Below are 13,905 nucleotides of genomic sequence, written 5' to 3' on the forward strand. Positions count from 1 at the left end.
CTGTTGGATGTAGGCTTTACAGGCTATGGCTGGCAGGTCCAGCACCTCTGTTTGCTAAAGCTTCACACAGCATCTTGGCCAAGATGAGCAGAAGTACAACCAATAGTCAGTGGGACACTGCAGTGCATAAGTACCCAAGTACCTCGCCAGAAGTTAAGTAGAAAATAAAAAGTAGAAAATAAAATTTTGCTGCAGATGGTACTTGCAAAATTGAGAAATAAGCACAGAATACAGGAAGGAGACCACAAGAAAGCTGGGAGAAGTAAGGAATTTAAAAGGAAAGGAGATTGGTGAAGGAGGAAAAAAGGAAGTGAAGAGGATTTAATCTGGGTTTTGAACAGGACAGTGCTCACAGCACCACAGAGAATAGCAGTGCACCATAAAGAATTAGGATTTTCTGGCATGTGATATAGGTCCATTGTTAATAAAGCTGACAAGGAATTTGCTAGGAAGGAATATCACGGGTTGTTATCTGAAAGAACTACAATGTGTCTGTTGAGAAATCTAACCCAGAAGCAGTGTTAAAGAGTGACTGGCTGAGATATAAAAAATGTTAAGATTTTGAAACCTAATAAGGGATTTGAAGTTATGTGATCTGAGATCTCTTCAAATTTGTAAATACAATATTGTATCAAACCTGCTGCTAAAAATAGTTAACCTTAGAATCATAGAACTACTCAGGTTGGAAAAGACCTTGAGGATCATCAAGTCCAACCACAGCCTAACCACAGTACCCTAACACTAATAGCCCTCTGCTAAATCATATCTCCGAGCACCACATCCAAACAGCTCTTAAACACATCCAGGGATGGTGACTCAACCACCTCCCTGGGGAGCCTATTCCAGTGTTTAACTACCCTTTCTGTAAAGAAGTGTTTCCTAATGTCCAACCTAAACTTACCTTGGCACAACTTGAAGCCATTTCCCCTTGTCCTGTGAATGTGGACATCATGCATGTGATGCATGCATATGAACATCAAACCCAGTAAAACCCATAGTGCTCCCTTTGAATTGCTCTGATCAGGTCTCACTGCTCTTTAGCCCACTGTGGCCCAGGTTTGGTAAATCCCAAATCAGGCTGGACTGTCAAACCCATTCTTCGAACCAGGAAAATGGAACAGAGAATGACTTGTAGCAGAGGATTTCAGGACAGACTGAGATTTGGTCCTAAACTACATTTAAAACTTCATGTTGCCTCATCTGTCTTACAGATGCCTGGTTTTGGTCTAATCCAAGCTGTAGAAGTTGACCCTAGGGAAGCTGTGTTTGAACAATAAAGATATTCAAGTCAGTCAGCCCTTGCATAAACTATGGCAGTGATTTGTCTTTTTTCATAAACCAACTGAACAATTGTGGATATTCTTTCTTCCCTTAACTGTATCTTAGGTCATAGGCTAAAGAAGGAATGAAATGTGTCCATTGGGTATTTCTCTTTCCTCCCTTCCTGCCATTAGTTGCCCCCACTAGGACTCTTTTCCTCCCTTAGTCCATGTGTAGCTCGAAGTAGCTCCAGGTCATAGGGGAGGGCAACAGGAAATCCTGAAATAAGTTGCATACGTGTATATTCTTATGCCTGTGTTAAACTCAAGACTTCATAGAGAGATAGTAGGAAGTCTGCTAGTGTTCTTTGTGGACCCAGTTTCAAGACATGGTTTCATGCAAAAACATATTATTAAGCATAAAGTAATTCAATTTTTTCCATCCTCTGCACCCCCACAGAGGATGTGTGGAATTAATATTGCAGATGTTAGCTGTCAAATGTATTTACAATGTTTTCTAGTTTCAGAGCATCAAAAAGGATGCAGTTCAAAGTTATGTGACTCGTCTGTCATGATGTAATGCTAATTTCTTTTGGTTATTCAAAACACATTTATAAAATTAGTCTGTACAGGAAAAAGATATTTACTATCTCTTACAGGGTAAAATACAATGAGCTTTGTTCATTCTTGCTTTTATACTTACCTGTATTATTTTACCCTAGATCCATATGAGATGCATATGAGAAATGATGTTTCTGTACCAAGGAGGGCGTAACAGAAACATTTGCCTTTTCTAACTCTTCAGCAAATTAGTTAACTCTGCACAAAAAGCAACATTTTTAGAGGTCAGTTTTTGGGCAAGCACGTAGGTCTGTCTTAGACAAACACCTAGGTGTTTCAGCAGCCTATCTCTGGCTCAGAATTTCTCTGGTACTCTTGTCTGGAACTACTTCAAGCACATTGTCAACAAATATCCTGACAAACCTTCATGACAGACCAACTTTGTTAACTGGCTTTGGTACCAAAGTAAACTTGCTCAGAGCAACTATTTCTGCTGTGTTATTTAGGTTGTTAAACCTAGCTGGATATACGTTCACATGCCAACCACTGCATCTCACTTTGTATGCAGCAAATTTATAGTGCTGGAAGCTATTTTTTGTAACAGGATCTTAAAATATTTTTGAACTTACTTACCCTAAGGGCTTGTGGTTATAATATTCAACACACTTCAGTGAGATTTAATGAAGCCTGTAACTTTATATTGCCTTTAAGGTTTCTTTATTTTATTTTATTATTATTATTATTTCTAACTTTACAGCTTGTATAATTGTTTTAGAGAATGAGGTTAAATAAATTATAATGGGAGATTTTACTAAAGCCATTAACCCAGCAGTAAGCCAATCATGTTGTGTTTTTGAGCACCAAGGAATTCTGTATAGAGCATGTGCATGTGTTAAGAAGGATAAGAATGAAAAAGATTTATACAGAAGGGTTTTAATTGTCTCATATTCTTACAAGAATGTCCTCTTGTTTGTTGAAGGTATAAGATAATGATATCATCTTGGACTTGCATGCTACAAATAATTTTTCAGTAATGAATTGCAAACATTAATTTCGATAGAAAGACTGAAATTGCTAAAAAGAATTGTAGTCTTTGCTGAAAAGTTGAAGATTTGTTGCAGACCATTTAGATCTTCCATAAAAATAAGCACATGTGAAACTAAAACTAGTTCAAAGCTGAGGAGAATAAAAATCTCTAATTTGGGGCCATTTTAATTTTTATAACAAAGATAAGCTTTATGGGACAGCAGATATGTTTATATTGTAGAAACTCATTCTTTTCACAAGAATAGTTTCAGTTGAAACTTTCAGCCGTAACTATAAGACTTGGTTTCAAAAGTTGCGTATTCATCCCATCTACATGCATAGAGAGAAGGATATTACTTTTTTTTCTGGCCATGAAGTTTTGATGTCTGCCTGCTAAAGTGCAGGAATTGTTAAACGCATGCTGGATTTCCTCAGGAAATAGAGCACGTATCCTCAACAGTTCTGTGTATTGATGAAAAAAATGAACAATTGAGTTTCTGCATTATCTAGGTTTTCGGTGTTGTAGAAAGTTCCTCTTTTTCCAGAAGAATAAGCCATTAGCCATTTATGTTTCTGCTCTTCATGTTTGCAGGTATTTTCCAGAAGACTCTTCAGACTTTTACATTCACAGTAATAGCATTTACTTAATTTAGGATATTTTATTGTGCTCAGCACAGAACGTTGGTATGCATTGCCATCTCAGGTTAATGGAGAGGAGCCTACAGTTTCCCTAAATCAACCTTCTAAAATTCTCCATAGATGCAAGCTAGTGTAGCTGATCAAAGGACTTGGGCTGGCTTACCAATCCTGAGGTGATGGGATGATGTCTACTCAAGTTCTGGTGGTGGCTCTCCCTTACTAGAAGGGACAGCAGACAAGTGGTGGGGCATTGACCATTACTTGCCTCCTGCAATAGCAAAGCTAAAGCAAAACTTGTGACAGTCAGAAACCATCCTGTGGCTCCCAGAAATTACAGCTTTTCCTGTTCTTTGTCTGCTTTATCAGCATGCTTATCTTAGGAGCAGTGTTTGAAAGCAAAATTCCACTATTTCTTCCTCCAGCCATTGCTCAGCATTGCAGTACAATATAAAGTGTTTCCCAATTTGCAGAGATCTCTCATAAAGATACGCTACCAATCAGTTTTATTCCTGTAGCATTATACTAAAAACAAATGATATATTTCAAAGCAACTGAGTGCATAGGCGTGTATAAATTACACATAATGCTCTTTATTCACCTTTTGCTTTTAAGTGACCACTCTGTGTTTGTAGAAATGCAAAGAGATTCTTTTTTCTTTATAAGTATAGTCAATGAAAATACCTAGGGTTTGACTCAAATAGGCATGAATCCTTCCAGACATAAAACAAGGTTAATTTTCTATTCAGTGTTCTATTTGAAATGAAAGCTTGTTTTATATCAAAATATCTCCTTTGCAACTAGTAAAGAAATGTGTGCAGTATGAAATTAGAAGCCCACTGACATCAACAGGAAGATACATATTTTAGAAAAAGTCATTTTGATTTCTGAAGATAGACTGGAAATTGAGTCATTAGATGGTAATTATTATTTCTGAGTTCTTTCAAGAACCTAATCTTGATGTCTTTTCCATGGGGCAGCAATTGCTTGTGGATTGAATTAATCCCTTACAAATTTCATTGTAATCCATTAGAAATCCCAGACAAACATCTGGGACTTTACAGAGCTGATAAATGGTTCAGCAAACATTGTTATAAGCCTTGAGTTGTCCTTATCATCAGGGAAGAAAGGAAAAAAAAAAAAAAAAAAGAAAAAAAGAAAAAAAGTGTATGAGACATGAACTACACTTTCTAGTGTGCTCCTAAATGGCACTTAGATGCTGCAGTACAGAGCATCAGATGTTCTGGGAAAGGTCAGGAGGTGTGTCTGCAGTCCTTCTATGGGATACATATGTACTTTTTTCCTAAATTATCTCTTCCTAGTAGAATCATACCCTTATTTTATTTCTGTTTATGAAATTTTTGTTTCTCCTCATAATTATGCTAATTGGGTTGTATTACTATTTAATTTTGTATGATAGTATTTTGATGTATTCTTATGCTGACTTTAATGAATTTGCTCATGTTACATAAATTGGCTTATCTCTATCACATCTGAAGATGATTTACATTACCTTAATATTCATTTCATACTTTATTTGAATATTTAAGGTTAAAAAACTGTTAAGTTTATGTAACAGAGTATTGAGAGTTTCAGCTCAGAGAAGAAAGCCTGTAGTTCATGTACAGAAACTGTTTAGAGAAACAGAGCAGAAATCCGGGTTCCCCATTATTATGGGTCGAGAAGAGATTGCTTGGGGTTTGCTGCAACTCAGAGGTGCACTGTGTTGTATGACAGTAGTCTCAGGGGCAACAGTGTACTTGTAGAGACCACATGTGCAGAAGTTGTTTTGGCTATAACACAAGGACAATAGTTTAGCCATGTGAAGCTAAAGTTTCATTCTGCTCAGTATCTTGTCTCAATAAGTGAGCCTTGCACATCATGGGTCCAAATCTTTAGTAAAAATTGTTGAGAGTCTGTCAAAAGCATTCTGAATCTCTGAGAAAACTTCATTATTTAGATGATCCTTATCCACATTTAGATCCATCCCTGTAGAGTCTGAAAAAGCTTTAAGGATGAGCCCTTAATTACAAAAAAAAGCACTGCTGGATTCAATTCATACACATAAAAATAGACTAATCCTTGCTAGTTAAATTGGAGGCACCAGATGTCTGTCAGTTATCTTCTTTACTACAGTTTCTACTAATTCACATAGTTACTAGCTTTATAAGCTTGTTAGTTTCCACTAAGTGTTCTAGAAATATGTTTTAAAAATTGACCTCTTAATGTGACCTGAGTCATAGAAACAGAATCTTAAAATGGCTTTGGTTGCAAGGAACTTTAAAAATTACCTAATTCTCACCCTTCTGCCCTGGGCAGAGTTACCAACCTCTAGATAAAGCTGTCTACCCAGCCTGGCCTTGAGCACCTCCACAACCTCTCTGGTCAGCCTGTACCAGCAGCTCACCATCCTCTGACTAAAATATTCATTCTTAACATCTAACCTCACTAACTCTCCCCTCTTTAGTTTAAAGCCATTCCTCCTTGTAATATCACTATCAGACCATGTTAAAATTCACTCCCTCTTCTGCTTCTTCTGCTTGTAATCTCCCTTCAGGTAATGAATTTTCAGGAAAATTTAATCGAGGTCCAGGCAAAACCAGTTTGTTTTTGTGGCAGCACTACTCTCTGCATAGATAACTCTGTTCTGTTTTCTGCTATGTATTTATTGACAGCAGCTGTTCTCGTTGTAGACTGAGCTCAATAGTTTCTCATCATATTGGTTTATCTCCAGGAATCTCTATTCCCTTTCCTCTGCACATCTTTCAGTTTGATTCCACCTCTCTGGATGTTTCATACTGTACACCACATGATGCTGAGTGGTTGTGATTTGGAGTGGGGCTGCAAATTTACAAGACCTTGCAGTGAGCAAGAGTAATCTATGGATTACTCTTGAAACAACTAGTTTCACTGATAACAGAAGTCTGTTACAGATCCACTGTCATGCTGTGGTCAGTACTTCCTCCCTAGTCACCAAAGTCCATCTCATTCTGTTACACAGAATCACAGATTAATCTGTTTACTTCCTTGTATCCTATCTTCTTTTATGAAGAACTTATCGGATCTTGGCCATTTGTGGCATGAGGAACTTCCCCAGTACACTTTTATCTTTTGTCTCAAGAACATCTCTCTTCATTGATATCAAAATAGTTTGTCTCTTTGATTTCCTGTAAAATCAGTTATCATATCATCATCTAAATTTTGTAAAGTACTTTTGCCCCTCTCCATTTACCATAAAATTCAAATTAGAAGATCCTTTTAACAAAGAGTTCCATTAAAAAGGGGAAGCAAATCTGAATTCTTACAAATCAAAAGCGAACCAAAATTGGTGATGCAGACTAGGAAGAAACTTGTGTACAAGTTTCTGTCATCTCATTGCTTGTACATGTGAATTGCTCCAATTTGAATGTGTACACAACACTTTGCTTTGACACTGGTTTACAGTCACTTTAAGCAGAAATTCCAAGCAGAGACTAACTTGTTCAATTAACAGCAAATACACAGAGGGAAGGACAGAACCACTGCAAGGGGGAAACTGCCTGTTGCTAAAAGCAGCTCTTGTCAAGGAAACAGAGATTTGAAAAGCACATTCCCCCTTGTGACAGGAACAACTACATGTCTTCAAATGTCTCAGAGAATAGGAAGAAATAACATCTGGTCTATGGGGACACATTGCTGTTCACTGACAGGAGTTTTGAAAGAAGTGAATATAGAAGTTTATATAAGAGCAGGCAAGTAGATACAGAACCTGGTAAGTCAGAGCAAGTTTCTTGACTTGAATTCTTAAGTTCTACGGTAATGCAAATTATTATTTTCACAATTTTTAATGACGTTAATAATAATCGCATTGTTAACATTTATAGCAAAACATAAGCTTTAAAATTGTTCACTGCCTATCCTTTTCTGGGTCAGATGCAGAGTAATCTTTATTCACTGTTCTAAACCAGGCTTCAAGCATATGTTTTTGTGTCCCCTGTGCACACCCACTTACAGATGTCAGCAGCTTCCTCTCCAGGGAAAATGTTTTTACATCTGCTACAATATGAATATAGTTCTCACTTGTGCACTTTATTTGCAGCATCACAATAGCATTAGAAATTGAACAATTCTTCAGAAAATTTCCAATAAATACTCAGCTACTTCATCTAGTCTCTCTTAAAAAAAAAAAATCTAAAATCCTCTTTTCAAAGCAACACTATGTTCTGAGCAACAGATCTCTTAATTTAGATGAGTTGCTCCTCTCACCTCACATCAGTCAACGTGGTGCAATGTAATGACAATGGACAACTGTCTTCCATTATATTTTTTTAAATTACTGTCAGCAGCCAAACAGCAAGGCTGCTTGGAGCAGCATTCTACTCCCAGTAACACATTGTCATGGCAACCAAACAAATGGGTCATCCCATTTCTCCTCAATTTCATTGTTGCACAGTGTGTAAGAGAAATCACAGCATGAGTATGAACGTGTCTTTGAGCTTCTGTGAGAATAAGCCAAGTTTTTCTTCATCTGTCCTTGGGATGGCATCTCTGAAGGAGATACTGGGCCCATATGCCTGCCTAGGGATGTACAGATGTTCATGTTTGTGGGCTCAGAGGTTGAAGATATGGGCTTAAGAGTGAAAGTAGCTTGCCAGGAGCCAATGGTGGTCTTTGTTTCAGCAAATCATTGCTGAGTAGTGGGAAACACACTACTAAAGCAAATGCCAACACACTCTTAAAGCAAAGGCAACAAGGCAGGAATGGATAAGGCAAGAGTCAGTGACAGAATAACTGGGAAATACTATGGTATTCAGTGGGTAAGTGAATGAGTGAGTTCTCTGGGAATTGTGGTCTAAATGCTTAGCACTGATTTCTTCTGTCCTGCACTTGCCTCAGTGTTCCAGACCCATTCTCCTTCCTCATCATTTTTGTCATTCCTATTATTTTTACCTTCCCATTCTGTTCCATATTCTCTGATCATACCCTTTATATTCCCATTCTCCTATTATCTCACATCCACACCACTACTCTCCATGCCTTGTGTTTCCCACCACTCTCCATGGCTGGTGCTTTATCATTACCCATCCTTAAGTTTACGAATGCTTTATCTCATGAGACCTTGTTTTCAGACAAAATAGAACCTGATTAAGTTTCTAGCTATTTTAACTGGGATTTTCTGAGCCAGACATCTGTATTTGGTATTTTCTTAAAATACATGTAATTATTATCAGCCAAAATTCTAAAACAATTTCCAAGATTCAGGATGTAGATGGTATGTAGCTGAGCCAAAATTACTGTAATGTTAAAGAAAAAAAAGCAAGCAAGCAAAAAAATCCAACATTTTATTCAGTTTTCATTCTCTGGAGCAGGGATTTGAAGTTTAGGAAGATATGCTGAATTTTCCTTCAAGAATGCTTTCTGTTTTTCTTATGAACATTTATTCTTTTCCATATTAGATGAAACCCCTAAAAATTATCATTTGCACATGTTTAACAGAAACCAAATTAAACTTCAGCAAGCTTCGTTTACCCTGCAGGACTGTCCAAGCAGAAGATGTGTCTTCAAAAACTAAGAAGGCTTTGGGGTGGGAAGTGGAACAAGATGACCAATACTACCTGACAAGAAAACAAATTTAAGGTAATGAGCAGATATTGACTTAAAAGCCAGTATGATTAGTGGCTTCCAGAGAGCAGATCTGTGTGTGAATGAAAAGATGGTTGCTGGGTTTTATGGATAGTCCCAAAGGGAAATAGACATTGAGATGGGACCAAGAGCTATAGAATATGCAACTGAGAAAACACTGGAAGCAAAGGGCAGAATGAATTGATCTTGTGAAGAAAAGCTTGGAGCTGCACCTGGAATAAATTTAAAAACCTCTAAGTCATTCTTCTGCCATCCTCAAATACAGGTAAAATTCCTCTGCAGAGGATCTCATTTCTTCACGATGAAGGACTATGTGCAATGACCAGCAGCTACTTCACTACTTTGAGCTGATGAGTTCTGTGCAGTGGCTCTAGATTTTGGCAGTCCACAGGTGTGCCATAAAGACACCAGGATGATGTCACATTTGGGGCTATTCTATTTGGATTTCTGATTCTCAAACAAAAACATCAATAGTAAAAAAGAAAAAAGCTGAATATTAACTGCACTCTGCTTTTAAAACAACATAAGTCTTACAAAACTCTGTGCAGCCTTTCCTGAGCTCTCTTATTATGAAGGAAGGTTTGCTTAAATGTCATGTTCTGTTATTGTCACAGGAATCAAGGGCCACATTGTAAAAATGAGCTGTGCTGAGAGAGGTGTATGATCTGCAGGGCCAGAGGTCAGAAGATGCATACAGAGGCAATCAGGAGGAGAAGACTGACTTCTGCAGTAAGGCATTAAGGCTTCTGCAGAATTGTTTTCTCCTCTGCCTCTCTCCATGATGTTGTCTGCAATACTGGGCAAGTTACTAGAGCCAAACTATTCGTGTGCAGGGATTAATTATGTTTTACTGATTATATGGGTCTCTCACTTGAGGCTGAATTGAAAAGGTGTTGAGCTTTCACCATTGTCTTTCACAGTTTTGAGAGCTATGCTTTTAATAACTAATGTGTTAAATGTACTGAAAAATTGTCTTACATTGGCAACTAAAAATGAGCAGGAAGTGTTTAATTTCTCCTGTCTCTCTGTCCTCCAAATCTAAAATGAATGTGTGAGTGCTTTTTGGTACAGAAAAGTTCTGAAAATATGCTCATTTCTATTTTCGTAGCTATTGGATGTTAATGTGAACAGCATGAAAAGAGAAAAAATTTCTTAACATTGTTTTGTAAAGGTTTGGAGAAATTCAGCAGATAAGGAAAAGGAGCCACGTGAGCAAACAAAATACTGAAAAGCAGATATGCCTTGCAGAAGCAGTCTGTAATGAGGAGACTGTTGATGGGATTGGAAAGCATAACCGAAGGAAGTGATGTAAGTTTGCATACAGATCTTACTTCTTGCATTTCACAGCTATTGAAAGCTTGGTTTTTCATCATTAAGAATAACAGAATAATGGCACAGGTTTTGTGCATGCTTTCCTCAAAATCAGCTAAACAAATGTTGAAACAACATGAGAATCCCATTCTTCAAAGGAATGGAAACAGTGTGCTCCTTTCTAGCTCAGTAAAATTGTGTCATTTGGATGCTGCTGGATACTAATCTGCTATTCTGCCTTGATTTTTGTGTTTGTTCACATTCTGAGTGTGTACCTTCTCATATGAAATGTCCTGTGCCAGTCAGATTCCAGTTCTGATAGCAGCTGCCAGATTTTAATGCAGCACAAATACTAAATCATTTTGTCATTGTCAAAATGACTAGGAACCTATCATGGAGACTAGTATTTTAGAAATGCAAAATGAAAAGGCAGATCTTGACACAAGATATTTATAAATTTAAAAAAAGACACAGCTACATTAGTTAGATAAAAGCAAACTACATAATAATCAAATGTAGTTGTCATATCTGCAATAAAAAAATAAAAAAAAAAGGACGGTACTTTTCTACATTCATGCAGACATAATTGAGAGCACTGTTGTATCATTCACCTCCAGCATGCTTGCCACTGCATTCCAGAACTGCAGATAAAGGGAGACCTATTTGTTCTCCTCCTTGTCACTAGAGGATTTTACCTATAGAAAGCAAAATGCAAGCGAGCTCTTTGTTTTGTTTCCACTTCCCAAGTCCCTGCTGCATCCACTATGTATTACCACCAATAAATAGTAAATAGATGATAGATAGATAGATAGATAGATAGATAGATAGATAGATAGATAGATAGATAGATGGATGGATGGATGGATGGATGGATGGATGGATGGATGGATGGATGGATGGATGGATGGATAAACAGATAGATAGATAAGGTATTGAAAAGAGGGAGAATAGATAAAAATCTACATGATAGTAATGGTGAACATTGCTAAATCAGAAAACATAATGCTATTGTGTTATGTGAAAGAGTAAGACACAAAAGAAATGGCAAATTTCTGTTTGAAGATGGAAAAGGTAAAGAGGGAAAACCACACTTTTGAACAAAATGCCTAAGGATTCTTACACTTGGAAGAGAAATAGCACATTTGTGCAAGTGTTCAACATACAACAGATGAAATATATAATTTGTTTGTAAAAGATCTGCAATTGTGAACAACTAGCAGCTAGCACTATTCACTGAAATTCACTGATTTAGCACTGAAAAAACACAAATACAAAGAATAACTATTTCAAGATTGTGAGCACATGGACCCTTTTGCAGAAGTTGCATAGTTCATACTAGTTTCAAAAACTAATATTTTTATATTTTAATATGTTGTTCTGTGCAAAGAACACACACTGCCCTTGCCAATAGCCAGTAGGACTGGAAATCCAGAATGCAAAATAACTCTGGACTCAGTTCTAGTTTTTAACATGACCTGAAGTGACCAACAAACTCTAAGGCGACAACAAGATCTCAGTATACTCAAAAGTGAATAGAAAACTTCTTGCATGTCAAAGTATTTGTCTTTACCTAGTTGAGTTTCGAACAGGAAGTAAAATTACTTTTTTAGCCTCAGGAAAGGAATAAAAATATGTTTTAAAGTGTGATATCACTAACATGATTGAAAAAAATTCTGTTTACTGACTGTCTTTAGGAATCTGTGTGCATGTTCTCTGCACCAAAGTTTTCATACTACAGGAAATGAAAACATAATAAGATGCTATAAAATATCAACTGATTGATTGTTGTCTTCATGTCAAAACAGGTCAAGAATTTTGGGTATATTGGATATGCTGTGTTACAACTTCTTGGCTACTCTTGACATCTGTCAGACTGTTAAGTGTCTTTTAAAGTGAGAAGGATTTGGGCTTTCTTAACAGCAGTTTGAAAGGAACATTTTCTAGACTGAAAGACATTAAAGGGCCAAAAATGATGGTTTTGAAAGAGACATCTTGGCTAATCCCTTGCAAACACCTGCTGCAAGAAGCGGATGGCTTCATCAGTCTTCCCAAAAGTGTAGTTAACCTTTTCATAGTTTCATAGTTTCGTGCGGGTTGTCTTTTCCTAAAGACATTTAATTACTTTGCCTCTACTTTATTTGCCAAACCTTCATAGTGTCTGATCAACATCAGTGTTAAAGAAGATGTCTCTTCAGAGAGTGACCAAGGTCTCATGTAACATGTATAAACAGGAAAGAGAACAACTGTTTATATGGGTTGATTGAAATAGGACAAGGGGGAATGGCTTTAAACTGAGACAGGGGAGGTTTAGGTTAGAGATTAGGAGGAAGTTTTTCACTCAGAGGGTGGTGACACAATGGAACAGATTGTCCAGGGAGGTTGTGGATGCCCCATCTCTGGAGGCATTCAAGGCCAGGCTGGATGTGGCTCTGGACAGCCTGGTCTGGTGGTTGGTGACCCTGCACATAGCATGTGGGTTGAAACTAGATCTTTGAGATCCTTTTCAATCCAAGCCATTCTATGATTCTTTGATTCCTAAAGTAGCTGACACAGTTCACCATGTAGTAATTGGGTGATGGCTGACACTGAGACAGTTCTCTGTCAATGAAGAGAATGTTGTGAGCATCTTGAGCGTAAGGCAAAGGAATGGGCTTAGATTTAATTCATGTAAATTACTGCTGTATATTTTAGCTTAGTACATTCTGGCTACTGTTCCAATGAGAAAAAATCACCATGGTAAAAAAAAACAACAATATTTTGGCAGTCCACAGCTAACTGTTGACTGCTGCTATTTCTGTGTGTAGTGAAATCTGTTTTGTGCAGAAAAGCTTTCTGGTTTATGTGCCTGCACTGTCACCTCACAGAGTTCTATGGACATTCACCTGCTGACTTTTGTGGTAGTAGAAGTATGAAGCTGGTAAAAATGAGTTCATCTTTTCCCTGTCAGTCTTGTAGCTGTTCAGTATACTGAATCAGGTCAGAGGTAGCAGAAATGAAGCTGGCACATGGGGGGCAGTGCAGTGGTGCACTGTGGGACACTGTATGGAGTAAGTGGAAAAGAGAAGGATTTCTGTGCTCAGCTCCATAAGCTCCTTGTTGGCTCAGCCCATCTTGTCCAAACATACAAAAAAATGGAACATATTAACATAGAGAGCATAAAATTTTTCCTTAATGCTTCTGCTGCATTAATGATGTCTGATAAGTCTGCCCAGGGCTGCATCCAACCCCACCTTGAGCACCTCCAAGGATGAACAGCCACAGCTCTCTGGGCAGCAGTGCCAGGGCGTCACTGCCCTCTGAGTCAAGAATTCCTTTCTAACACCTAACCTGCATCTCCATACACTGATGCAGTTAGCATTTCTGTTACCGTTATTCTGTCCAGCAAGTATTTCTGCTTTGCCAAAGAGAAGGCACTGCCCTGGAATTTATTGGGATTTGTTGTTGTTGTTGTTGTTTTTGTTGTTTTTGTTTTTTTTTCTCTATAGAATTT

This window comes from Coturnix japonica, chromosome 5 (genome assembly GCF_001577835.2).
Source record: "Coturnix japonica isolate 7356 chromosome 5, Coturnix japonica 2.1, whole genome shotgun sequence".
Taxonomy (NCBI): Eukaryota; Metazoa; Chordata; class Aves; order Galliformes; family Phasianidae; genus Coturnix; species Coturnix japonica.